The sequence below is a fragment of the Rattus norvegicus genome, chromosome 3 (assembly GCF_036323735.1).
Source record: "Rattus norvegicus strain BN/NHsdMcwi chromosome 3, GRCr8, whole genome shotgun sequence".
NCBI lineage: Eukaryota > Metazoa > Chordata > Mammalia > Rodentia > Muridae > Rattus > Rattus norvegicus.
In genome coordinates this window covers 385,140-412,089 of record NC_086021.1, presented here as the reverse complement: position 1 = coordinate 412,089, position 26,950 = coordinate 385,140, and positions in this window count along the sequence as shown.

Below are 26,950 nucleotides of genomic sequence, written 5' to 3'. Positions count from 1 at the left end.
GGATAGATTTTGGGTCAAGTTTCATGGATGGGATGGGATGGTGTCTCTCTTGTTTCACCGAGGTTCCTGCCTTGTCTACAGGAGGTGGCCTCTTTGGGTACCATATCCACAGTGCTGTGAGTCACAGCTAAGGATGCTCCCATTGATATTGGTCACCTCCCTTATCCCAGGTCTGTCTCATCATGGAGTTGCCCACCATTAACCCTGTCAGTTGCAGTTTTCCACTCATTCTCATGGCCATTTGGCCATCCCTCCTTTTCCTCCCCACACCTGGTCCTGAATTCCCCCCATTCCCCTTCTCATCCCCTCTTCCTCCCACTTCCCTCCCTCCATCTTACTCTAATGACATTTTTATTCCCCTTCTATGTGAGTTTTGAGCATTCTCAATTTTGCCTTCCTTCTTGTTTAGCTTCTTTGAGTCTGTGGAATGTAGCATGAGTATCCTGTGTTTTAAGGCTAATATAATTTATTAGTGAATACATACAAGGCATGTCCTTTTGGGATTGGGTTACATCAATCAGGATGATACTCTCCGCCCATTTGCCTGCAAAATTCATGATGTCTTTTTTTTAAAATAATTGAATAGTATTCCATTCTGTAGATGTACCAAGTCTTCTGTATCCATTCCTCAGCTGAGGGTCATCTAGGTTCTTTTAGCTTCTGACTATCATGAATAAAATTGAGCAAGTGTTTGTGGGATGGTGGAGAATCTTTTTGGTATGTGCTCAGGAGTGCTATAGCTATGTCTTCAGTTAGAACTATTCCCATTTTTCTGAGAAACCTCCAAACGGAATTCCCACCAGCAATGGAGGAATGTTCCCATTGCCCACATCCCCACCAGCTGTGTTTCTATTGATGTGAAGGTTAAGTCCAGGTCTCACACAGGCAGAGCGTTGCTCTACCACAGTACTGCTCCCTTAGCCTCTATGTATGGTTTAAAATAATTTTCCTGAATTATCGTAGACATATTTTAATGGTACTCCATACTCCTAGGAATTTCTTTTCACTTTAAATGTCAGAGGGGATCTGGGAAGCATTCTCTGAGGTAAAAAAGTGTCTAAATAGAATTGCTATTTCCCTTTTCCTCTTTTATTCTTAGGACTGGTTAGCCCCATTGTATGTCCAATTATGTAGGAGTACAAGTCTCCTGTAACCATAAGTTTGGGAAGTGACAGAGTCTGGATACAAACTCAGATCAAAACCATTTATTTTTGTACCTCCTGTCTCTAGGATTGTAGTATCTTTAACTGTGAATGAAAATGAGAATGGCTGCTTTTCATACTCCAAGATCAAAATTGTCATAACCTAAGGAGTACCATGCACAATCACATGTGCACTAAAACTCACTGATGACCAGTGACAGAGCACCCATACTTCTAACAGATGAGAAAGTTGTGTCCTGTAACTCATGAGCTTTGAGAATATGATCAGTCCAAGTGGATTTCATTCACTTAGCTGACCACACAATGATGCTTTTGCACTGGGGAGAACCAGCTGCTGGAAGTCATGAACTCATGACTTCTGGAGCTGTGCCCACTGCTGCTGACTGTCATTGTGAGAATGCCATGCAGCATATAACTAGTCAGAATACAGGCTATTATTTCTTCTGAGGTCATACAGCTTTTAGATTATTATATGTTGCAGATTTTCTGTCTATTCATTTCTCAAAGAACAGTAGTAATCTCAAAAATCAGTAGTTTGAATTGGGGGACTATAGGAATAAATGCAATTTTTTTTAGGTGCAAACCTCAGGCATAATTCAGCTTACTCCAAAGTTTGGACTTTGAAAACAATGTCTGCCCCATTTTACTTTTCATCTAAATTTGGGTTGAAATGTGTTAATTATCAGAGTATGTGACTTTTGAGAGAATAGACACCCTTCACTTGTGGCCCGTTTAAGCACCCTTCAAAACGAGATGGATTGCTGATTGGTGCTCTGGTTTCCTGCCTTTCACTCCTCTCCATTCTTATTTCAGTTTAATTCCTATCATGTCTGTGGCTCCGCAGCTCTTATCAAATTTATTTTTATTTTAAATTCAATATATGTCAGTTCTATAAATTTGTTCCATATATTATGCTTCAAATGTGGCAGATGTATAACAGAGAGACTCCTCTGGTAGAATAGCAATGACTTGATTTTCTATGATTCTTACCATTACTAAAGTGGCCTAGCAGGGTCAGCCAAGAGAGAATAAGGTGTAATTGCTTGACTAAAGTGGTGGTCGCATCTTTCCAGGATGTCCTCTCAATACCAAAGAAGGAGGAGGACTTAAAGGAGGAACATTCTTTATTACGGAAATAGGGAAGATAAAAAAATTAGACCCAAATGTACCATGGGTGCATCATTGAAATCTGAGGTAAAATATTACCTACTCTGGGACAGTCTGTGAAGATATTTAAAAGCCAGTACATCTACATGTGTTTCTCCTACAAGTTTCATAGAATAAATGGGCTTAGAAATAGGAAGCTGCTAACACCATCTTAACAATTGTATTATAAAGACAAGGCAAAAATCTAGAAATACAGGAAGATTAGTATACTGTGTTTTGTTTCAGTATTAATTTACTTTCCTCTGCCAACAATTTATATTTATTTCTTCAGTAGCTAATAAAGAGCATCAGCTTTCAGTAATAAGACTTGATACTACTTATGCTCACTTGACAAACACCAGCGTGTGACTTACTGAATATATGCCTGTTATTTCGTGCAAGTCCTCACTTACTAGTAAGCTAGTTAATTTATTGTTATTATTATTATTATTATTATTATTATTATTATCATTATTATGATATTTCTATTATGAGAAATGAAATAAAATGTGTGGATTACATGACTTATCATAAACACTTCATTTTAAAAGTTTCTAATTTATCATTAAATATCTTGTCTTTTAATCTCTATGTTCATCTTATTTTTTAAATATTGAAGACTGGATTTCATTCCATTCCTGAATTTGCTTTTTTTTGCAAACCTTGGTAAATAAATTGTGAGCGTGTTTTAATGACCCGTGAAACTGATAATTCCTACTACTTAGCTGACCTCTGAACAAATACATATATACCTAGATAACAAATTATGTTTTAGACACTTAAAATTCAAATTCAGTGTTCTAATTTAATATTTAGACCAATATGATTCTGAAGAAAATTCTTATTACTTTCTCAGTACTTTATTGCTGTGAAGAGACAATACCACCACAGCTATTCTTATAAGGAAAACATTTAATTGGGGTTGGCTTACACTTTCAGAAGTTTAATCCATTTTCATGGTGTGAAGCATGACAGAGTAAAGGCAGACTGATGCTGAGAAGGAGCTGAGAGTTCTACATCTTGATCCAGAGGGAACATAAGGAAACTGTACATTACACTGGGCCTGGCATGAACATATTAGACCTAAAAGCCTGTCTCTTCCACCAAGAACACACATCTTAATAGTGCAACTCTCTTTGGACCCAGGTTTCAGTCTGTTGGGCCAAACATATTCAAATAACCACAGTGATTATAATGTAAATCTGAAGATTGTTTCCCATCCAAACAAAGCCTCTCTGTTCTGTTTTTTCTTTTCTTCCTCCTCCTCTCCCTCCTTTTTTCTTCTTCTTCCTCTTCCTCTATTTTCTTCTTTTTTTGATAGATCCAATTAGGATCACTTGCCTTTACCTCCTACTAACTGTCTAAAAGACGATAAGTAAATGATATGCTGGTGTATATTTATTTAATAAACCAGCTTTGGGGTGGGAGTATAGATTGGGAACACTGGGTTGTAGTGTTTCTTGATTTCCATGATATAATTTTTTTCCATCAGACCCAGTTTTTGACACTGATTGTTGCATGTGGACTTGAAAGAAGATGTGCAGTGGAGCAGCAATGCACAGTGATTCTGTCATGCAGATAGAATATATGCAACCTGGGAAGGGTAGAGAACAACACAGTTTAACACCAGGAAGAAGTGATAAATTCTGAGTGTCTATTGTTTTTACATATACCTAGCTGTAAGTTTATATGCCTTACCATTTAATAATGATTGTGTCAGCAGTTATGTATCTTATGAGATAAGACATACTGACTCCAGTTGTTCTAGACCTGCAAGGTATCAGTTCTTTCTGACTGTGCAATTCTGGTGTCAGTAAATGTCTGAGCATTTATTTGACTAAAATAATGATCCTAAGGCCCAAGAAGGCATTCAGAAATCAAGGCCTATGTCTCTTCCAATGTTATTTCAAGTGGTTACAAACTATCTTGTATGTTGTCTTATGTCTTATAAACCCTAGATATAAACAACAATTTTTTAAACATAACACACTTTCATACCTAAAACCTTTTCAAAAATGTCTTCAACCTTAAATGATCTCACTTTATCCTCCTAGCATTTGCAATATTGTATATTTCTTTTTCTGGATATATCCAAATGCTGCGGGCGTGCATTTCCTTCTGTGTTAAACTCCCATTCTTCTTGATGTTTTTGCAGCTCTTTGTACTTCATTTGAACACAGCTTCACTTATGTAGCAAACCTCTGTTACTCAGCAAATTATCAGTTACCTTTGCATCATTCCATACTCAACTCATTAATAACTTTAAAATGATCAGTAAATACTTGTTTAATAGGATAAATTGTGAAGAATGCATGAGACAGTATGAGAAACTGACAAAAATTTAAAACTTTTTGAGGTTAGATCATGTGCACCATTATTTTTCCTGGTAATTCAGAACCAGCTTATTGGTTATCAATCCATATCTTGAAACTGGAGAACATCATGGGGACTCAGGAAGTTACCAGAGGAGGATTTCAGAGAGCAAACAGTACTCAAAACCAAAAAGTTTAAATTGTATAACTATGTTTACAAATTATTTTTATTCTGATTTGATGTGCTTTATTTTGTGTTCTCAGAAGAAAGCCAAAAGTTTCCAGCATGAAGACAGATTAGCCTTTGTATGGGTGATGCCTCAGTTGGGGGAGGTGGAAGGGAAAGACATGGATCTCTGTAGCTTGAGGGAAGCTCGGCTTCATAAACATAAAGGGCAAGTAAGTGCCTCATCACAGCCTCTGTTGTGTTCTCAGCGCTTTCTCTGGAGTCCTCTTTGCTCCTGAAGGGTAAGCATTGATGGTCCAGTGTGTGAAGGAGGATCTAAAGTAAAACAACACCCCAGGTGCTCTTGGAGAGAAAGTGGTGCAGGCTCTCCCTCTGGTTTCTGCATTGTTTTTTCCCCAAATCTTTTACCCTAAGCTGTCACCTAGTTGTAAAAGTTGAAATTTCATGTTTAGACATCCAAAGAGTACATTGAAATGTTACAGACCCCTAGTAAACGTTTGTATAATTTTGTATACGGTTAGCTCAATGATTGTTGTGGCACATCAGAGAAGTCATATTTGTTATTAACCATTGTTCGATAATGATTATTTTAAGGATGTATATTTTAACAGTTTGATTTCTTTATGGAATTATGAAGAATCTACCTTTACTAAGGAACTGCAATCTTTTCTTTCCTTTTGCTCTTCTCTCCTCTTTCTCCAGAACGAGGTCACTCTGACACCATGGTGTTATTTTACCTGTGCTCATATTTTGTATCATCAATTCCTGCTATACCCTCATCTGAGATCTCACGATGGACTGGGGTCTCTTTGATGAGAATGCAGGAGAAAACTCTTTCCTCTGGGAGGAAATTTTATACCCTCAAAAAACATGTATGGAATGTTCACACTTATCTTAGATATATCTGTAGTTAGGTCATACAACAATACTGACACAGGTCTAGTTAAATAATATGATTACAAAACAATTATCCCAGATACCAATCTAGTCCACAAAACACCTTATCTTGTGTGTTTGCTGTGTAGTAGATGCAGTGGGACATTTGATAGAAGTGTCAACCCAATCAGAGTGGGTGAAAAAATATATATGTTATGTATTGTATATAATATATTGTATATATAATATATTATTTTATGATTTTACTGGCATATTAGAGTTACAGGGATATGAGATGCTGAATTTTAAATTAAAAGAACAAGAATCCTTACTCAGATGATTTAGTAAAGGTAAATGTGGTTATTAGATCTTCAAAATATTAAGCCATGAAATGGGAATCTAACTGTCTGGATTCAATCCCAGCTGTACACCAACTAGGCCATTCAGACAGCGAAGACCGCAGAAGATTATCAAAGTAAGAGTGTTAGACTTCATTAGCTCTTGATTATTTTATTGGCCTAAAGTTCTGCTGTGGATAGCATAGAGATTGAGTTAATAATTTTTAAGGATTTATATATTTATTTCATGTATATGACTACACTGTATCTGTCTTCAGACACACCAGAAGAGGGCATCAGATACCATCACAGATGTTTGTGAGCCACCATGTGGTTGCTGGGATTTGAACTCAGGACCTTTTGAAGAGCAGTCAGTGTTTTTAACTGCTGAGCCATCTCTCTAAGCCTGAGTTAATGTTTTGAGCTATATCAAAATGTCACCATTATGTCAGATTAGTGTTTTGAAAAGTATGTGACTGTGGGGTGCTGGGTAGAGAAAGCTGCCTGCAAGGACTGGAGCAACATGCGTGAGCAGAATGCTGTGTGCATAGAGTGCCTCGGGTGAGCCCTTTCAGGGAAGCAGTGATTCTCACATGAGAATTTAGGAAACATCACTGAGCATTGAATATATTTTTTATATTTCTCAACTAAAGGGAAACAAGGGGCAGGGCCAGGTGACAGCATGCAGGCACAAGCAGGCACAGGATGGAGATGTCAGTCCCTAGTACCGTTTTAAAGAAAGAAAGAAAGCAGGGTAAAGTAAAGCTCCTTCATGATCACATGTGGGCTTTTTATGACTGTTGTGGTATTTGGTAAACACTTGGACACATTTGGTTCCTGTGCTCACTGTGTAAGTTCAGTGTCCCTATATCAATGTTAGTTTGTTTTCTGTCATACACTTCTCATTTGTAGACTTCAATACAGTGATATTGGCAAATAGATTCTGTCAATTTATTATTATATATTTTGTTTTTTTCTTTTTTCTTATTTTTTGGAGCTGGGGACCGAACCCAGTGCCTTGCACTTGCTAGGCAAGCGCTCTACCGCTGAGCTAAATCCCTAACCCCTTATTGTTATATATTTTAACGCTCTAGAAAATAAAGTTATACTTTCTTGAAATCGAATTGTAAATTTATAAGAAAAAAGTGAAGAAGCCATTGTGCAGTCCAGTTTACCTTCATTCTGAAATCCTGTTACAGTGTCATACAAATCCTGCCTGCCTCCTCTCAAAGGGAGCCTAGGTTGGGTGTGTGTGTATGAAACTGGGGAGGGGACCATGAAAGGGTTAAAAGAGCCCTTACGGCAGGAGGGATGGGAGTGATCACCACATGTGACATGAAAATAGAAGAGGATCCACTGTGTGGCAAGAAGAGGAGTTAGGGCAAGGGGGAAGGAACGAATCTGAAGAATTCAGAATGAAGACTGTGGAGATGCCCTACAGAAACCATTTGCTGATTTTTGCTGGCATACTTTTCTTATTTAAAAGCTAATTGTTAGCTCATTGATAATGTTTAAAACTGACTAATCAGAACATTTACAATTATGGAGGCAAATGGGATGGATAATTACAAATGTTTGTCTCTAGGGAGTGGAAAAAGAGATCAGTACAAGGGGACTGATTGTAGGTTCTTGTTAACCTTCTAGTGGTGATGAATACACTTGTTTAAAGTTAAAATAGGATTGGAGGAATGCCTCAGTACCTAAGGAACCTGTTGATCTAGGAGAGGAACTTGCTCAGTTCCCAGTACCCCATGACAGCTCACAGCCATCTGCAATTCCAATGCCAGGGACTCATTGTCTTCTCCTCGCATTTGAAGGGACTAGGTACGCACAGCACAGCCTTGATATACACTTTAAAGTGCTCATTTTGCTCAGTAATAACTAAATTTTGTGTTCTCAGATTTGTTGACAGTTGTGTATTTAACAATCTTGGATAAACTGCATTAGCAGAATACTATGATCACTGATGCTTCTCAAATCCAAGCCTCGATTTATTTTTCAGCATCAAAAATAAAAGGCAACAGTTATGTGTGGGATGAAGAAATTTCAGTATGCACATTGTGTCTGATACTGACATCTGGGAGAGAGAAGTGCTTCTAGTTGAGACTTCATCATCTCAATCTTTCAACTAGTATTACTCTGACTACCATGCATTGACTGTGACTCTTTATATTTCTAAGTCAATAAGGATGATTAGCAGGCAGATCTCTTTTTTTATAACTTCTTTCATTTTCTCTTAATTTAATGAATTTTTTGCTTCTTTAATTGGATATTTCTATATTTTCATTACAAATGTTATGTTTCCATTCTCCTGTCCATAAGATCTATAAGCAGTACCCATCCAATTCCTCTATAACCACCCTTACTTCCCCTTGACATTCCCATGAACTGGGAGTTAAACCAAGGCATGAAACCAAAGGGCTTCTCCTTCCTTTGGTGACCAATAAGGCCGTCCTCCTCCCCATAAACAGTTGGAGCACTAGGTCTGTCCATATACATTCTTTGAATATTGGTTGAAACTGAAATTTCTGGTTCGTTGGCATTTTTGTTGTTATGGTATTGAACGCCCCTTCAGCTCTTGTAATCCCTTTTCAAAATCTAACAGCAAGAGGTCCATTCTCAGTTCACTTGTTTGACAGGAGCTTTCACTTCTGTATTGGATGTGCTCTAGCTGTGTCTCTCAGGAAACATCTATATCCTGTTCCTGGCAGCATGCCTTTCTAAGATTCAACACTCTTATCTAGTTTTGGTGGCTGGATATATATATATATATATATATATATATATATATATATATATATCATAATATAATAGATAATATTCATATATTTACATATATATTTTGGTGGCTCCTACACACATGAGATTAGGTATAATATTAACATTGATTCTTTGTAAGAAGCTCAATTATTTAGAATCCACAAATGACAATGCCAAATAGACTCCCTCCTTTTCTTATGAAATTAGTGATGTTGAGGTGTCCCTGGACCTCAAGCCATTCCTCTCCCTGCCCATCCAAATGAATCTCATGTTTTGTCTGAAGAAAGAAGCATGATAAAATATCCAAAACCCTCAAGTCTGTCACTGGGAAAAGAGCATGGTATTTATTAGAGAACTGACATCTAGTAGGAATACAGAACCGCATTCTATTGTCCATGTTGTCCTTTGCTTTACTGATGTCTCGTAATTTTTTGACAAAATAAGGATTTGGGAGTTTATCATTTGAAGAAGGTACAGAGTATTTACATTGTTATATTCATTCTATAGCTGTTCCAACTTTGTTGCCATAATCATTGCAAAAAAATTGAAAAGTAAAACATAATTATTGAGGACACAATCAGGAATATTATAAAGTCCCCTATAAAGGAATGTACAATAAGAAAATGTAATACAATATTAATTCAATTAAAGGTCTTGAGGGAAAATACGTGCACTTGGGAAACAGAGAAAAACTAGGAAATTGAACTATACGTCACAGGAATGGACCGGGGAATAAAATTATTATCCAGAAGAATCTCCTCCACTCCATGTTCCTATACCTTTTCTACCCATACCAAGCCCCTATCTTTCTTCCATTCAGAGCATGTAACCAATAATGAACCAAAGAGAATTCTCTAGCTTTAGAGAAATGTAGTACATAAAGGTTTCTACTGTGTCACAGGAGACTCTCCTGTAAAGTTCTCCCTCGAATCTGGTCAATGTACAAAGCAGTTCAGCAGGTAGGCCATTGCAATTCTCAGTGACATCATCATTAGACCCTCCCTGTAAAATCTCTTGTATCCTGGAGAGCCCTAGCTTCTTCTGTGACGTCACGAGTGTTGTCCTGATTGCAATTGAATCGCAGATATTCCTTCAGTACCTCTAGGGTTTACTAATTGACTCCTAATTCAGAGTAAACAGCCATCTGGGAGGGAGAACAAAGAGGAAGGCGACAGCAGAGATGGGGAGAAGGAAGCTGCCCTTCTGTCTTTGTATAAAAAAAAGGAAGAAATACATGGTCTATGAGAAAGCTCGTTGGGGTTGAGTGAATTCTCTGAAGAGATATCCTTGATCTTACCCTTCCACATATGGTAATCAGGAGTTGGGAGCCTCTCAGAAGCATCTGGACTTCCCTGCTTGTTATGGTTCCTGGACATCAGAGAGTTTATATCATTAATTTCTTACAAAATCCAAGAGTTAGGAAGGGCATAGTTGTTTACCTGAGAGCTCATGACTCTTATTCGTTTTGTCACAGAAGAAAAAGATTCTAAGGACAAAGGGAAAGACAGGTATTGTGTCCTCAGCTCAGAGTGAACTCCTCCATGATTTGGATTCATTTAGTGCAGTTTGTGTCTGACCCTGTTATCTGGGATAGAGAAGTGATCCTATTAGACACTTCATTGTCCCCGTCTTTTCACTAGTATTACTCTGACTACCATTCCCTGTCAATGACTTTTTAGATTTCTGAGTCAATAGGTGTGATTAGTTGGTTGTGCTCTTTTCTTTAATTTCTTTCATTTTTTTATTTTTACCATATTTTATTCCTTATTATTAATTGGATATTTCTATATTTATATTCAAATGTTATTTCCTTTCACAATTTCCTGCCAATAAGATCCCTAACCAGGCTCCTACTCTTGTTCTATTATGCCCCTTACTGCCCCTTTACGTTCCATTGAACTGTGAGTCTAACCCAGGGAGAACAAATGGGTTGTCCTTCATTGATGCTTAAGAAGGACATAACCAGCCATAGTTCTGTCTGTGTACCTACATTGAATATTGCTTTAGTACGAGAAAGCACTGATTCATTGGCATTGTTGTTCATATGCAGCTAAAGCCCCTTCACCTCTTGTAATACTTTCTCAAAATCTACCAACAAGAGGTCCATTTTAAGTTTACTGGTTTGCGGCTAGCACACCACTCACTTCTGTATTTTTTCTAAGGAAAGATCTATATCTGGTTCCTGGCAGAATGTACGTCTTAGCTTCATCAATATTATCTGGTTTTGGTGGCATATATATATATATATATATATATATATATATATATATATATATGTATATATATACACACACACACACACACACACACACACACACACACACTTTGATGGCTCCTGCAGTGATGAAGTAAGGTGGAATTTTAACATGGATTCTGCGCAACTAGGTCAAGAATATAGAATCCAGGTTGGGGATTTGGCTCAGTGGATGAGCGCTTGCCTAGTAAGCGCAAGGCCTTGCGTTCGGTCCCCAGCTCCGAAAAAAAGAAAAGAAAAAAAAAGGGAATGTAGAATCCACAAATGAAAATGCTAAATAGACTCCCTCCTGTTCTTATCAACCTACTGAAGTTCAGGGGTCCCTGGACTTCAGTCATTCTTCTCCCTGCCCATCCTCCAGAATCTATTGTTTGGCCTGAAGAAAGAATCATGGTAAATCATTCAAAACCCTCAAATTTGTCCCTGTGACACTGGAAGGTTGATACTGTAATACTGATATCAAAAAGGTCTTGAGAAACAAATTCAATACTCCATGTGGTCCTTTGCTTTACTGATGTCTGAAAATTTTTGAAAAACATAAGGATTTGGGAGTTTACCACTTGAAGTAGGTACACAATATTTACACTGTTATACTCACTCTGTACCTAGGCCCCTTTTTTGCCATAATCATTGCAAAAAATTGAATTGGAAAACAATTTCTAACTACACATTCAGGAATATTTATAATGTCCCCTCTCAAGGAATGTAGAAAAAAATATCAATACAATATTTCATCAATTGAAAGTCTGTAGGGAAAATACTTGCCTTTGAGAAACAGAGAAAACCTAGGAAATTGAAGTGTATGTTGTGGAAAGCCGCAATAACATTCGCCACAACAAGATGGCGCTGGCTTCCACTGCACCCCACGTGGAAAGCAGGGATAGCATTTGGCATTACAAGATCTCGCTGGCTTCCGCCGCGCCAGCCTGACTTCCTTTCAGGAAGTTAGCTGTGTGAACATGTGCAAGAGTGTCTCCGTGCCAGGTCTTTGCCCACTCTGGGGCGTGCCTATGAGATCATGGATAAGCGACCAATCAGGTGTGGATGCGCAGCGCTAGGGTGTATATAAGCCGCGCATCGCTGGGGCCCCGCGGGCCCTCTTTAAGATACAATAAACACTTTGCTGCAGAAGTATTCATGTGTCCGCACGTGCATTCTTGCTGGCGAGACGATAGCGTGGGACATCTGGTGCTGAAACCCGGAAGAAACGCCACACCATTGCCAGGCGCCGAGGGGCCCTCCGTCCGTGGAGAGGATCCAGTACTGCAGTGTCTAGGGTAAGCTCTGAGAGATATGTTTGGTCTTGACCTCTTTCCCTTCTCTCCCCCACTAGAAGGGGGAGAGAAGTTATCGTTTTAGCAGCCTTCATTCTTTCTCGTTTGGTTTTTGATTTTGTGGCTGCTCCTAGGAACCATCGGAGGTCGTGCCTAGAAGATGGGAAATGCCACCCAACTGTGATAGCGGGACAGAGAGTGCTAAGGGAGTTACAAGACACCATGTCAGAAACAGGGCGGGATAAAAGATTAAAGAGCTCAAAGAGAAAAGGTGCACGTAAGAAAACAGACCCTCCCAAAGACTTTAGATCTGAGGGAGCGAGAGGTTGGGGAAAGAACGCCCCGGGAGAGAAACAGAGAAAGGAGAAGAAAGCTCTGGAAAGGAGAAGCCTTTATCCAGTAAAGGAGTTAGAGGCTGTGGAGCTTGATAGTTCAGAAACAGACGAGCTTAGCTCCTCTGAGGAAGAGGATCTAGAAGATGAGGGAGCTCGCTATGAAGAAGAAAGATATGGGCCTACATGGAGAGCCACTGTGAAGAAACCGAAAGTTATGGATACTTTGTGGGCAAGGCTGATAATTTTGTTTAAACTTCACGGAGTCATACTGATCAGATTTGATAGAGGTAGACCGCCTGAAAATTTATTCAGGAGAATCAAACAAAAGGACATCTCAATTCTAAACTTTTGTCTTCAGAGTTGTAGTGTTTCACTTCCACACCATTTGTGAATGTCAGTCGTGCTGCTCAGATATCCCGTAATATATCTCAGTATCTTACAGGAATTTGGTTTCAACACGTTGATGGACTAGTCCATGAATTGAGACAATCCATCGTCCATATTAACTCCACTCTAGTGGAAGGTCACCCTGGAAGTGGTGGGAAAGGGGAAATCCTACCTCTCTGCTGACTCCTATTGGAATGTGGGTCCCTTTCGTGGAACACCATCTAGTTTTTTCCCTCTTTGTCTATTGTCTGTCCTTGGTACACCAAGCTGTCCATGTATGTCAGTTTATGTCTGTGATTTTTGTTTCTTGTTGCTTAAATGTTTTATGTTTCATGTTCAAAAGAGAAAATGGTAAAAAACTTCATCTGCCAGTCGTTCACACCTTAATTTGGCTTTAACTCATTTCAAAAAAGGAACAAATGAATAACGAGCAGTTTCAATCAGCCCTTGGAGCCCTGCACCTGTAGCCAGGTGTCTACGTCAGCTGGAGAAGCTGCCCAGAGGTGAGCGTCTACAGGAGCTGATTTTAAAGGTGCCAGCAGCTCCTCAGCTTCTTTGGTACAGGAGCTGATGGCTGTTTCTCTTAGAAAAATCCCTGACATATCATTTGACTTAGCAGGTGACAAGGTGCTTCTCTTAATATTACAGCTAGAAAAAGTAAAAATGGTGCTTGGTCTAAATATTAAAGGTATGCGCAGCCAATTCAATTTTGTTTCTGATTGGTTTTAAATGTCTAAATATGCTCTACATGCCTTGGTTATCGACTATTGGCTGTTAAGTTATTAGATGTGGTTAAAAAGGTATAACATTGGTAACAGAAAGTTGACATAAAACTGGTAATTTGGGTGAAGTCATTCTAGACAACATGTGGCATGAGCCAACCTAGGGAAACAGGTCTAAATTGAGACAATATTTTTATGGAACTCTTAGAAACCAGGCTTCTAAAAGAATTTAGGACAATGTCTCTCTGTTGAGGTATTGGAGACCGCACCATCCGGCATTCATTTGTAAGAATTGACAGTCAAACTTTGTAACGTGAAGGACAGACTCTGTGTTTTGGAGACTAAATTTTAGAGGCTAGTTTGTTAGAAGTTGAGTTTTGCCTTCCAAAGTTGTGGTTTGTCCTGAAGTTATCTGTATTTTGATGCTCATTCTACTGCCCCAAGAATAGCTGCCTAGTCATGCACTCAGAACTCAGGTGACTTCCCAAATTTGTGGTTGTGCTCTGGTTTTACAATGAGAATTTGAGGATTGTGATTAAGGATTGCCAGTGTTGCACTGACTAACTCAAACTTATTTGTAATTAAGAAAAAAATCAAACAAGTAGAGATTGTTACAGGATTTATGAAGGACTGATGAGGTTTTAGAACTTGTGAGAGCATTACAGCCAGTTTGCTTACTCCAACTGCCATTTCAAGATAGATTTAGAGGATTGTTTTTATACATTTTGTTTATGTCATAGCGATTGTGAGTTTTCATTTCGTGAGCTTGCTTATCATTTTAGAGAGCCCATAAAGTGATATCATTAAAAATTTTTACAAAAGTATGGCTAACAGCCTCATATTATGTAATTTTGTCGCTTCTTTAATGTAAGAAATTAGAACTTTAAATCTTTCAGTATGTATGGAAATTTTTACTACAAATCTTAGCTCTCAGAATGAGCTTTAATATTTGGGGAGTAGCTGTTACACTACTCCAAAAAAGAATATTTGTGACTAATTTTAAGCTTCTAAGGATATGTTAATTGGCTAAGTACCTCACCTTACCAGAGGACTTAGGTAGTTCTTTGTTATCCATATTGGAGATAAAGCTTCAGTTGTGTTAATACAGAATTGTAGGCTAGAGTCATGGAAGTATTTAAAAAAAGAAACCTGGTAAAACATATCTTATTCCAAGCAAGAGTTAATTGGTTATTACAAAATACTGATATTTGGCCTATTACATATACAAGATTTTCAGACAAAATTGTTAATTTTACTCTTTACATGCTTTTGTACTTCCTGTATATTTGTACATACAACCTATAAGAAATGCGCTTACTGTATTTATAGGTGGTTCATCACTTGTTTATTCTCTTGAGTTTCCCCTGCTTCAACACAGACCATTAAATTATGTGCTGTAGCCACTGTTTTTAAAATGTTAAAAAATCAAGCTTTCAATTCACATACTGTTAGCCAATGTGTGGCTTGTGGTTTACAATCGATTTCAATTACTTAATGCTTTACTAGAGACAAGTTTTCTACATGAAATCAGTGAGGGATGATTTCAGTGTGAATTGTCTGACAACTCACTGTCCTTTCAGTGCTCTGGCTCAGACAACTAAACAAAACCATAGACCCAGCACTTTGAAAACGGTAATGGAGTTGATATGAAAAGAGGAAGACTCCATTTGCTTTCTTTCAATTCCCAGCCTCACCCTGCCAGCTCAGGGATTTCTAGTACAACTGACTCTGGACAATATTTACAGAATTTGGCATTTCTAATTAATGCTTATGTTTAGGTAAATAAAGTTTGTGAGGTGCTAGAGAGATGGCTTAGTGGTTAAGAACACTAAGTACTGTTCCTTTATAGGACATTTAAGAACTCAAACTAGATTGCCTGGACCCCCTAAGGAGGGAGGACAATGATACTAGACAGTTTATATCATAATAAATAAAAAGGGGGAGTTATCCCTGTATGCTTTACAATTATTTAATAATGCTCCTTTTATTTCAATTTTAAAATTTGGATGCCAAGGAACTCTGAGTGTTTATGGCACCCTACAACTAGGCATACTTCTGCCTAGGTGAAATAGAAAGATTCATGTATTGGCATCATCCTGTCCAGGTATTTTATGGGGAAGAGGGAATCTTTGTGTTTTTTCTACGGGATGCTACAAGAGGGTGCCAGCAGCCAGAGGTGGTTGGAGAGACTTGCTGATCCTGGTTGCATGAAGATTCAGCTTTTGTGGTTCGGGTCCCTGGAGTCATTCCTCTGCCCTGAAAGGAAGATGGAAGACCCCCCTCGTCTTTTGTCAACCAGTGCATGTGTCCCGTCCAACTGTGGCCTACGCTCAGACCCTCTGTGCACTGCTGCTTTCTGGAGAAGACTGGACTCCGTTACCCTTGCCCCCCTCATTCCCATGGTGACTCTTGCTGCCTTAACTGGTGTTGTCATTTTGCAGTCTATAGCTTCACAGGAATGCCACCTGCGTGAAGCTGCTGTGGACTGGGAACTCTGCCCTGGTTATGCAGATCTCAGACATGGTTCCATTGCCTGCTGGTTGTTCCAGAAAAGAATGGCTGCTCCTGAACTGTCCTGGGAAAGACCTTGTTATTTTCGCTGCTATTGTAGCAGCCAATTACTGCTGCAGCCATTGTGTCTGCAGTGTCTGGAGTTACCCTCCCCCCCATTCTATTGTTAGGCAAGCACAGTGGGTGAACTTTCTGGAGTAGTTGCTACCAATTGGAAATTCTAAATTTTATTATAGGAGCTGCTTGACTACGGCCCTTGGTGGTAGCATCAGAGGAGAACCAGATGAGGTGCCCACTATCGGGAGTGGCTCAGTTTGGTGCAGCCCTATGCTGTGGATTAGTGTTCATGCTATGGTTGGTTTGCAAACTCAGGTCTCAAAAGAAACGTGACAAGGTCGTTGCCACTCAAGCACTTGTGGCCATTGAACAAGGGGCCTCCTCTAAAATTTAGTTATCTATTCTCAAAAATTTGTCAACATCTGAGTTCTCTGCTCTTGCATCCCATGGATCTGTGGATCCATTGCACTGGGATGAGAGAGACTCAATGATTCTTTGATCAGCCCTTCTACACCGCTGAGGTTTCCTCATTACACGCAATAGGGTGATCATGATCTCCCCACTAACTCATTTTCTGGCTGGCCTCTTTTACAGAGTTCGCCCGAGGTCGTTTAACAGTTACTGTCACACAGCACTGCGGTATCCAGAGACGGGCAACTTTCCTCATGCACAGACCAATCTAAGACATGGGGCCCCATGGCGATAGTGTTACCCTACGACTGATAAGGCTGTGACATAGAGGAACGACCTAAGAAAGGAACCACAGCAGATGAACGTAACTGCAGGAACCTAGACCAGCCTCATACTAGTAAAACAAAAAGGGGAAGATGTGGAAAGCCACAATAACATTAGCCACCACAAGATGGCACTGGCTTCCACTGCGCCCCACGTGGAAAGCCGGGACAGCATTTGTCATTACAAGATGGCGCTGGCTTCTGCCGTGCCAGGCCGACTTCCTTTCAGGAAGTTAACTGTGTTAACTGCGCATGTGCAAGAGTGTCTTCGTGCCAGGTCTTTGCCCACTCCGGGGCGTGCCTATGAGATCATGGATAGCGACCAATCAGGTGTGGATGCACCGCGCTAGGTGTATATAAGCCGCGCCATGCTGGGGCCCCGCGTCCCCTCTTTAAGATACAATAAACGCTTTGCTGCAGTAGGATTCGTGTGTCCGTGCGTGCGTTCTTGCTGGTGAGACGATAGCGTGGGACAGTATGTCACAGGAATGGACCTGGGAATAAAATTATTATCTAAGAGAATATCCTCTGTTCCATGTTCCTAGATCTTTTCTACCCATGCCTAGCTCCTGACTAACTTTCTCCATTCAGAGCATGTAACCACTAATGAAGCAGAGAGAAGTCTCCAGCTTTAGAGAGATGTAGTATGTAAAGGTTTCCACTGTATCACAGGAGACACTCCTGGAAAGGGAACCCTCAAATCTGGTCAACGTAAGGAAAGCTGTTTAGCAGGTAGGACATGGCAGGTCTCAGTGACATCATCATTAGGCCTCCCTGAAAAATCTCTTGTATCCTTGCTTCTTCTGTGATGTCACAGTGTTGTCATGACTGCAACTGCCTCTCAGATATTCCTTCAGTAACTCTAGAGTTTACTAATTGGCCTCTAATTCAGAGTAAACATCAATTTGGAAGGGAGAACAAAGAGGATGAAAAGATCAGATATGGGGAGCGGGAAGGAAGCTGGCCTTCTGTCTTGGTATAAAAAAAGGAAGAAATACATTGTCCTTGGTACAGGTCAGTGAGTACTTGGTAAGGATTTAGTGGGATTGCTAAAGAGATAGCCTTGATCTGAGCTTCCCATCTATGGGAATCAGGAGCTGGGAGCCTCTCAGGAGCATCTGGACTTCTCTGTTCTTATGGTTCCTAAGGAAAAAGGGAGAGACAGGTATTGTGTCCCTGGCTCAGAGTAAACTCCTTCATGTTTTGGATACCTATAGTGCAGTCTGGGAAGCAGCAGTGTATTATTTCCACTGACTACCATTTTACTATTCTGAGTCAATAGGTGTGATTAGCTGTAAGTTTTCTCTTCTTTTATTTCTTTCTTTTTTATGTTTTAGCAATTTTATTGCTTTTTTTACCTTGATGTTTTTATATTTACATTTAATGTTATTTCGTTTCCCATTCTCCTGCCCATAAGATTCCTACCCATATCTTTCCCCTTCTTCTCTAGCCCCCCTGACTGCACCTTCACATTCCCTTGACTGGGAGACAAAACTAGAGAGGACCAAGAACTTCTGCTTCCATTCCTGATGACAAGGCCATCCTCTGCCACATGCAGTTAGAGCCATAGCTCTGTCCGTGTACATTCATTGAACATTGGTCTAGTTTTAGAAAGCTCTGGTTCATTGACATTGTTGTTCTTTTGGGTTTGAAAGCTCCTTCAGCTCTTGTAATCCTTTCTCAAAATCTGCCAACAAGAGGTCTTTTTCAGGTCACCGGTTTGCCACTAGCATTCACATCTGTAGTTGACATGAACTGTCTGTGTCTCTCAGGAAATATGTAAATCCGGTTGCTAGCAGAATGCACTTTTTAGCTACATCAATCTTATCTAGTATTGGTGGCTGATATATATATATATATATATATATATATATATATATATATATATATATATACTTTTGGTGGCTCATTCAGCTATGTGGTTAGGGGGAATTGTAACATGGATTCTGAGTAACTAGGTCAAGAATGTAGAGTTCAGAAATGACAATGTCAAATAGACTCCCCCCTGTTCTTATGAACGTATTGAAGTTGAGGTTTCACTGACCCTCAAGCCTTTCTTCGCCCTGCCCATTCTCCGGTATCTTATGTTTGGCCTTCAGAGAGAATCATGGTAAAACATCTGACACTCAAGGCTAGCAATGGGAACACAGGAAAGTAAATAGTGTAGTACTGATATCAAATCGTACTGGAGAACTGAATTCTATAGTTAATTTGTCCTTTGCTTTGCTGAAAATGGAATTGGAAACAAATTTTGAATACACATACAGGAATATTAATAAAGTCTCTTAACAAGGAATGTACAATGAGAAAGTAAAATACAATATTCATTCAATTAAGGTCTGTACACTGGCCTTTGGCAAATAGAGAAATCCTGGGATATTGAACTGTATGTCACAGGAATGAACCTGGGGATAAAATATTATCTAGAAGAATCTCCTCCACTCTATGTTCCTAAATCTTTTCTAGCCATGCTAAGCCCCTGACTAACTTTCTCCATTCGGAGCATGTAATCACTAATGAAGCAAAGAGAAGTCTCTAGCTTTAGATATATATAGTATGTAAAGGTTTCCACTGTGTCACAGGAGATACTCCTGGAAAGGGCACCCTCAAATCTGGTCAATGTAAGGAAAGCTGTTCAGCAGGTAGGACATGGCAGTTTTCAGTGACATCATCATTAGGCTCTCCCTGAAAAATCTCTTGTATCCTGGAGAGCCCGAGCTTCTTCTGTGATGTCAGAGTGTTGTCCTGACTGCAACTGCCTCTCAGATATTCCTTCAGTACCTCTAGGGCTTACTAGTTGGCCCCTAATTTGCTGAAAACTGCCATTTGGGAGGGAGAACACAGAGGATGAAGTGATCAGACATGGGGTTTGGGAAGCTGGCCTTTTTTCTTGGTATAAAAATGAAGAAATACGTGGTCAATGTGAAAGCTCCTTGAGTCTTGGGTAGGGCTTGAGTAGGTTCAGTGAAGAGATAGCCTTGATCTGAGCCTTCCACATGTGGGAATCAGGTACTGCGGGCCTCTCAGAAGCATCTGGACTTCCCTGCATGTCATTTTTCCTGGAAGTCAGATAGTTTATATAATTAATTTCTTTATCCCAAAAGCTAGGTGTTGGGAAGGGGACTATAGTTTTTCCTGAGAGCTCATAGCTATTATCCTTTTGCCAAGAAGGAAAAGGTCCTAAGGAAGAAAGGTAAGGCAAGTATTGTGTCCTCAACACAGTGGAAACTCCTCCATGCATTGGATTCTAATAATGCAGTTTGTGTCTGGCACTGATATCTGGGAGGGAGAAGTGCTTCTAGATGAGACTTCATTATATCAGTCTTTCCACTAGTATTACTCTGACTACAATTCCCTGACAGTGACCCCTTAAAATTCTGAGTCAATAGGTGTGATTAGCAGGCAGATTTCTTTTCTTTTATTTCTTTCATTTTTTTTAAAATTTTTAAACAAATTTTATTGCTTTTTAAATTGGAAATTTCTAAATTTACATTTAAAATATTTCCTTTCCCAGTTTCCTGACTATAAGATCCATTACCAGTCCCCTTACCCTTCTCCTATAAACCCCCTTACTGACCCTGGACATTCCCTTGAACTGGGAGTCAAACCTAGGCAGGAACAAGGGTTCTCTTTCCATTGTTGCCCAACAAGGCCATCCTCTGCAACACATGCAGTAGGGGCAATAGGTCTGTTCATGTATAGTCTTTGAATATTGGTCTACTACCAGAAAGCTCTGTTTCATTGGCATTGTTATTCTTATGGGGTTAAAAGCACCTTAACCTCTTTTAATCCTTTCTCCAAATCTACCAACAAGAAGTCCGTTTTCAATTCACTGGTTTGCCACTAGGGTTCATATTATAGTTTACCCTGAAGTTATCTGTGTTTGATGCTAATTCCACTGCCCCAAGGTCAGCAGCATAGTCCTGTACTCAGAACTCAGGTTACTTCACCAGAATCACCTCCCCATTTAATTTGTAAAGTATATGTTAGTGGCAGTAACAGGATAGAAGGAGGGTTATCATGGGAGGAGAAAGAAGAATGGGCAGGGGAGAAGTTTGAAGGAAGAGGAGGAGACTAGAGGAAAAAAAGAGGATAGGAAGATGACAGAGTGAGACGGCATGGTAGGTGAATTTAAGATTATTCTCTGTGTATTTACATGTCGTTATTAATGTTCCTAAGGGATGGATGGTACCCGGCATTATATGTTTAAGTGGGCAATTATATCTAATAAACAAAATCAAAGATTATTGTGCTGTGTGTTTTTTATGCGAGGGTTTGAGTATAGGAGAGTGTGTGACGGCATGAAACACTGTGTAGCCGAGGAGTGGGAAGGTGTTTCTGCCAAGATATCTATCAGGGAATTTCAGATACTTTAGTGCCAGAGTTAGCAGGGTAAAAGAAAATTTTACTTTTTTTATTTTTATATTTTCACAAGAACACATTCACTTCTGTATATAATATGCTCTAGCTGTGTCTCTCATGAAATATCTATATCTGATTCCTGGTGAAAGCACTTCTTAGCTTCATCAATCTTATCTAGTTTTGGTGATATATATATGTGGCTCCTTCTGCTACTTGGGTAGGGGGAATTTTCAAATGGATTCTGTGCAACTAAGTCAAGAATGTAGAATCCACAAAGGACAATGTCAAATAGATTCCCTACTGTTCTTTTGAACATATTGAAGTTGAGGTTTCACTGGACCTCAAGCCATTCATCTCCCTGTTCTTCCTCTTGTATCTTATTATTTCTCAAGAAAGAATCATGGTAAAACATCCACAACCCTCACGTCTGGTCACTGGAACACAGTAGGGTAGATAATGCAGAACTGATATCAAATGGAACTAGAGAACCGAATTCTATACACCATGTTGGACTTTGCTTTACTGATGTCTGGTAATTTTGGGATAAAATAAGGATTTGGGAGTTTATCATTTCAAGTAGGTACACAATATTTACACTGTTATACTCATTCTATAGCTGGGCCACATTTGTTGCCAAAATCATTGCAGAAAATGAAATTGGAAAACAGAATTTTTAGTACACATTCAGCAATATTTATAAAGTCCCATATCGAGGAACGTACAATAAGATAGTGAAATACAATATTCACTCAATTGAAGGTCTGTAGGAAAATATTGGCCTTTGGAAAGCAGAGAAAACCTAAGAAATTGAACTGTATTTCATGAAATGTACCTGAGAATAAAAGTATTATCCAGAAGAATCTCCTCCACTCCATGTTACAAGATCTTTTCTACACATTCCAAGTCCCTGATTAACTTTTTCCATACAGAGCATGTAACCAGTAATAAAGCAAAGAGAAGTCTCTAGCTTTAGAGAGATGTAGTACATAAAGGTTTCCACTGAATCACAGGACACATACCTGGAAAGGGCACCCTAAAATCTGGCCAATGTAAGGAAAGCTGTTCAGAAGGTAGGCCATGGCAGTTCTCAGTGACATCATCATTAGGCCTCCCTGAAAAATCTCTTGTATCCTGGAGAGCCCTAGCTTCTTCTGTGATGTCACAATGTTGTATTGACTGCATCTGCCTCTCAGGTATTCCTTCAGTACCTCTAGGGTTTCCTAATTGGCCTCTAATTCAGAGTAAAGAGCCATTTGGGAGGGAGAACAAATAGGATGAAACAATCAGAGATGGGGAGAAGGAAGCTTGACATCTGTCTTAGAATAAAAAAAGGAAGAAATATGGGTTCTTGGGAAAACACCCTGGCAGGTGGCTTTAGTTCTTTTGTTCTCTTAAGTTCACTGAGCTCCTGGAGAAGTTGCTGAACATCCTAAAGACCTTTGGGCAAACGGTAAAGTTTCTAGATACCCCTTTTTAGATTTTGATGGTCCTTGGGATTGTATGGCTGATGGTAAATGTTTCCCAGGAAGAGTGCTAGAGCCAGATTGATTTTTAGATGCTTTAGAGGACATGGAATTTTTCTGATATACTTGGGCTAATGGCACAACGTATAAATGATTTTTTTTTCGATGTGGACTTTCCCTCAGACATTTGGAAATATAAAAACGGTTTTGTATTTTTGAAGTATAATTTGCACAATAACAAATCACTTTGAGCATGCAGAACACTTTCTAGAGCCCTAGAGAGGGGTGAAGAAATTCCCTGAAACCCTAGGGCAGATGGTGAACATGCCTTTTCGGTAGAAGGAGGAGTTACTTGAGCATCTTGGGACAATATGGAATGTCCAGCATGCCCTTGTAAGGATTGGCAAGTTTCCACAATTCCTTAGTTATTTTTGAAAAAATCCACTTCCCTTTGGACAGATGGAGAAGTTGTGGGACTCACCTGAGGAGTAGTTGTAGGTTTTAGTGTCTCTTTGGCAGCAGAAGATGGCACACGATCCCTTTTAGCAGAAGGGGGAAAGTTGAAACTGTCTTCCTTAGAGGAGAAATTTCTCAAGACTCCATCAGAAGGATCAAATCTTAACCCTGTGTTTCGAGAAACTGGATGCCTGTGGTCCATTTTGGTAGATGGAGAATGTCGACTATTTCTCCCCAGAATGGACATGTGAAATAAATCTACTTGGGTAGATGGGGATAGTTGTAAAGCATGCTGTTCAGATGCAGTAGATCCTAAGACATCCTTCTCAGATGAGGAAGGTCTTAATGTACCGTGTATATGTGTAGAAATCCTGACTGTGACGTCAGAAACGGGAGTAGGTATTAGAGCTACCTCTGAAGAAGTGACCTCTCCTAGAGCATCATGGACTTATGTGAAAGGTCTGGGAGCCTCATGAGCAGATAAGGATGTTTCTAGACATCGTTGTGTAATTGTGGAATTTCCAAGAAAAATTTCTTCTCCTGGAGAAGTGGAAACAGACTTTCGTATAGAAGTGTCAGGTTCCCTTGCCTGCTTGATAGGCAAAACAGTTGCCAAGGCCCCTTCAGGAGATAAGGTAAAAATCCAGAGCCTTTGATTTTTTTGGCAGACATTCTGGGTCAGATTGTGTGTATAAAGAAGGACTGGCAACCCTTTGTGCATATTTGGAAGAGTGTGTAGCATCTTCTGTAGTTGGGGATGATGGCTGATCTTGAGGAGATAAGGAAGTTTCTATAGTCTCCTATTAAGTTTTCGGAGGTCATATTCATTCTTTTACACAAATGGAATCTAAGGAATCCCTTTCCTCAGATATCGAGGATGGTACAGACACTGGTGTTTGCATATCATGTACCCCTACTCCTCGTTCACATATGGCTGTATCCGTAAACTTCTCTACAGATGGAATATGTCCTAGAACATCTTTTGTACATGTAACACATCCTCAAGCCATCTCTATAGATGTGGCTGTGGGTAGAAGTCCTTTTGTAGATGTTTCTTGTCCCACAGCCTCTTTATGAAATAGATTACTACTCAGAGAACCCAGCTCAGTTTTGGGAAATTCTAGCATCTCTGATGTTTATGTGGAAAATTTGGAGACTCTCCTTTCAGGAGAGAATGAGGTAGGGTCCCCTGAGGGGATAGAGGATGTTTTATCTTCTCTACACATTGTAAATATATGGAGTCTACATGGCTCATTGACTGTGTGTTGTGAAAAACTTGGCTCTTTTTACGATGGTAGAGGATATTTGAATAATTCTCTGTTGTATACGGACATTGGAAGCCCTGGGGGACATGGTGAGGGTGCTAGATCAAAATTTTTATGTGAAGAAGGCCCAAGAATCCCTTGGGTAGACTCGGAATTTTCTACCACATCTTGCATGGGTGTGGACCTCTCAAGAGCCTCTTCTGAAACTGGCAGTGGTACTTGATCTAATGGTGTACATGCAGAAAGTTTTGTCTGTTCTTGGGCTGGTATGTGTGTTATGAGATTCACTTGGGGATTTGTGACTGTGTTTTGTCACAAATATACCCTTGTACCATAGTGATGATTTAAGCCCATTTTTAACAGTGGAGGGCTTTGAAGGCCCTCTTCGTTTAATAGGGAAGTTCTGAAATCCCCTTTGTCAGCAGAATCAGTTTTCAAACTCATTTTACCCAAAGCAGCTTGCACAAGGTGCTGTGGTTTAGATGGGGGACTTCTTTGACTGTCTTTGGGAGTGTACATATCTCTCTGCCCTGCTTTAGCAGCTGGCAAAGTTATTATAGTCTCGTGTGGGGAGGGGGCAGGAATGTGTGGAATATGAGAAATCACTGAGATTACCTTTAATAGAAGAAGTTTTGCAGCCCTCTTTGTCTGATGGGGCCTGTTGTACGTCCCCTTTACCAGAGGGGTCTTCACCAACGATTTGGAGGAGAATTGGAAAGATTTGAGAATTGTAGGATAGGGAATGGACATTTGAAACTCCTTTGAAACTCTGTGTGCCAGAGAGCTGAACACCCAGAAGAGTGGGCAATACTGAGACCACAGGGAAGGAGAGACTGCCACTTCTGCCCACCTGTGCCCACATCCCTAGCCCAAGAGGAAACTGCATAGTGCCTCTGGACACATGAATATAGGAGCAGTCAAGCTGTAGGTGCCCTGCAGTCCAAACTGCACCTGGATCCGAAATGGTTCAAACAGTATTCTACACCTAAACCTCGTGTGGGGTGGGGATGTCTCAGACCATCAGAGGGGCAAAAATCCCTGAGAACTCTGCTCACATTCCTGATTCAAGAAAAAAATATACCTAGCTCCATCTGGGCCTCCTGTGCGTAGGGACCTAGGAGCAGTAGGGTCAGGACATTTCTGCTTGCAGCTCTCATGGAAAGGTGAAAGTCAGCCCAACAAGCAACTTTAGGCCTGAGAAAAGAGGTGAATCAAACTTTTCTGCTGGATGTGACCTGACTGGAAGACTCAGGACACAAAAAGCGCAAAGGCAGAACTCCTCTGGGACCAAGCACTATGAGTATCTAGCTGGCTTCTGAACCTCCCTATTCCAGACCTAGAGCTCCCTTCTCCTAGACGCTGTGGGAGAGAGAGCTGATCACCCAGGAGTGTGGGTAATACTGAGCATAAAAGGCACAGAGACCGCCACTTCTACACACCATTGCCCACATCTTTGGCCCAAGACAGAACTGTATAGTGCCTCTGGACACAGGAATATAGGAGGAGTAAAGCTGCAGGAACACCATGTTCCAGACTGGGCCTGGATCTGAACTGAACTGGTCAAACAGCTCCCTGTACCCATATCCTCAGGGTGGGAGAACTAGACCTTCAGAGGAGCAGCCACTCCTGGGAAACCAGAGAAGACTACTCTCTGCCCTGATTCCTCACTCAAGAGGTAAACACCTTGTGCCTTCTGTGTCCCCTCCCCCCACAGAGAGACCTTGGAGAGGTATGGGAATTTCCTTCTGGTTCCCGCCCACAGGGACAGCAGAAAGCCCATGAACAGAAGAAACTACATGCTGAGAGCAAAATACTCTGTTCCCATAACTGGGTAAAAGAAAACAGAAAACAGGTTTACAGCAGTCCTGACACTCGGGCCTACAGGACGGTCAAGTCACTGTGAGAAAAATAACTCCAGAGACAGCCTGATGGCTAGTCAGGAACACAAGCAACAGAAATCAAGACTACTTGGGTTCATCAGAACGCAATTCTCCCATCAAAACAAAGACTGGATATCTAAACACACCAGAAAAGCAAGATCTAGATTTAAATTCACATTTTGATATGACGATGGATGATGTTAAGAAGGTCATAAATAACCCCCTTAAGAAAATACAGGACAACAGAAAATACAGAGGTAAACAAATAAAATCAAAGAATGAGAGAACCCAAAACTACCTTAAAGTACTACTGGAAAAACAGCAAAACAGGGGAAGGAAATAAACAAAACCATCCAAGAGTTAAAAATGGAAAGGGAAACAATAAAGAAAGCACACGGATGACAACCCTGGAAATTGAAAACCTAGGAAAGAGTCCTGGAGTCACAGATGTGAGAATCACCAACATGA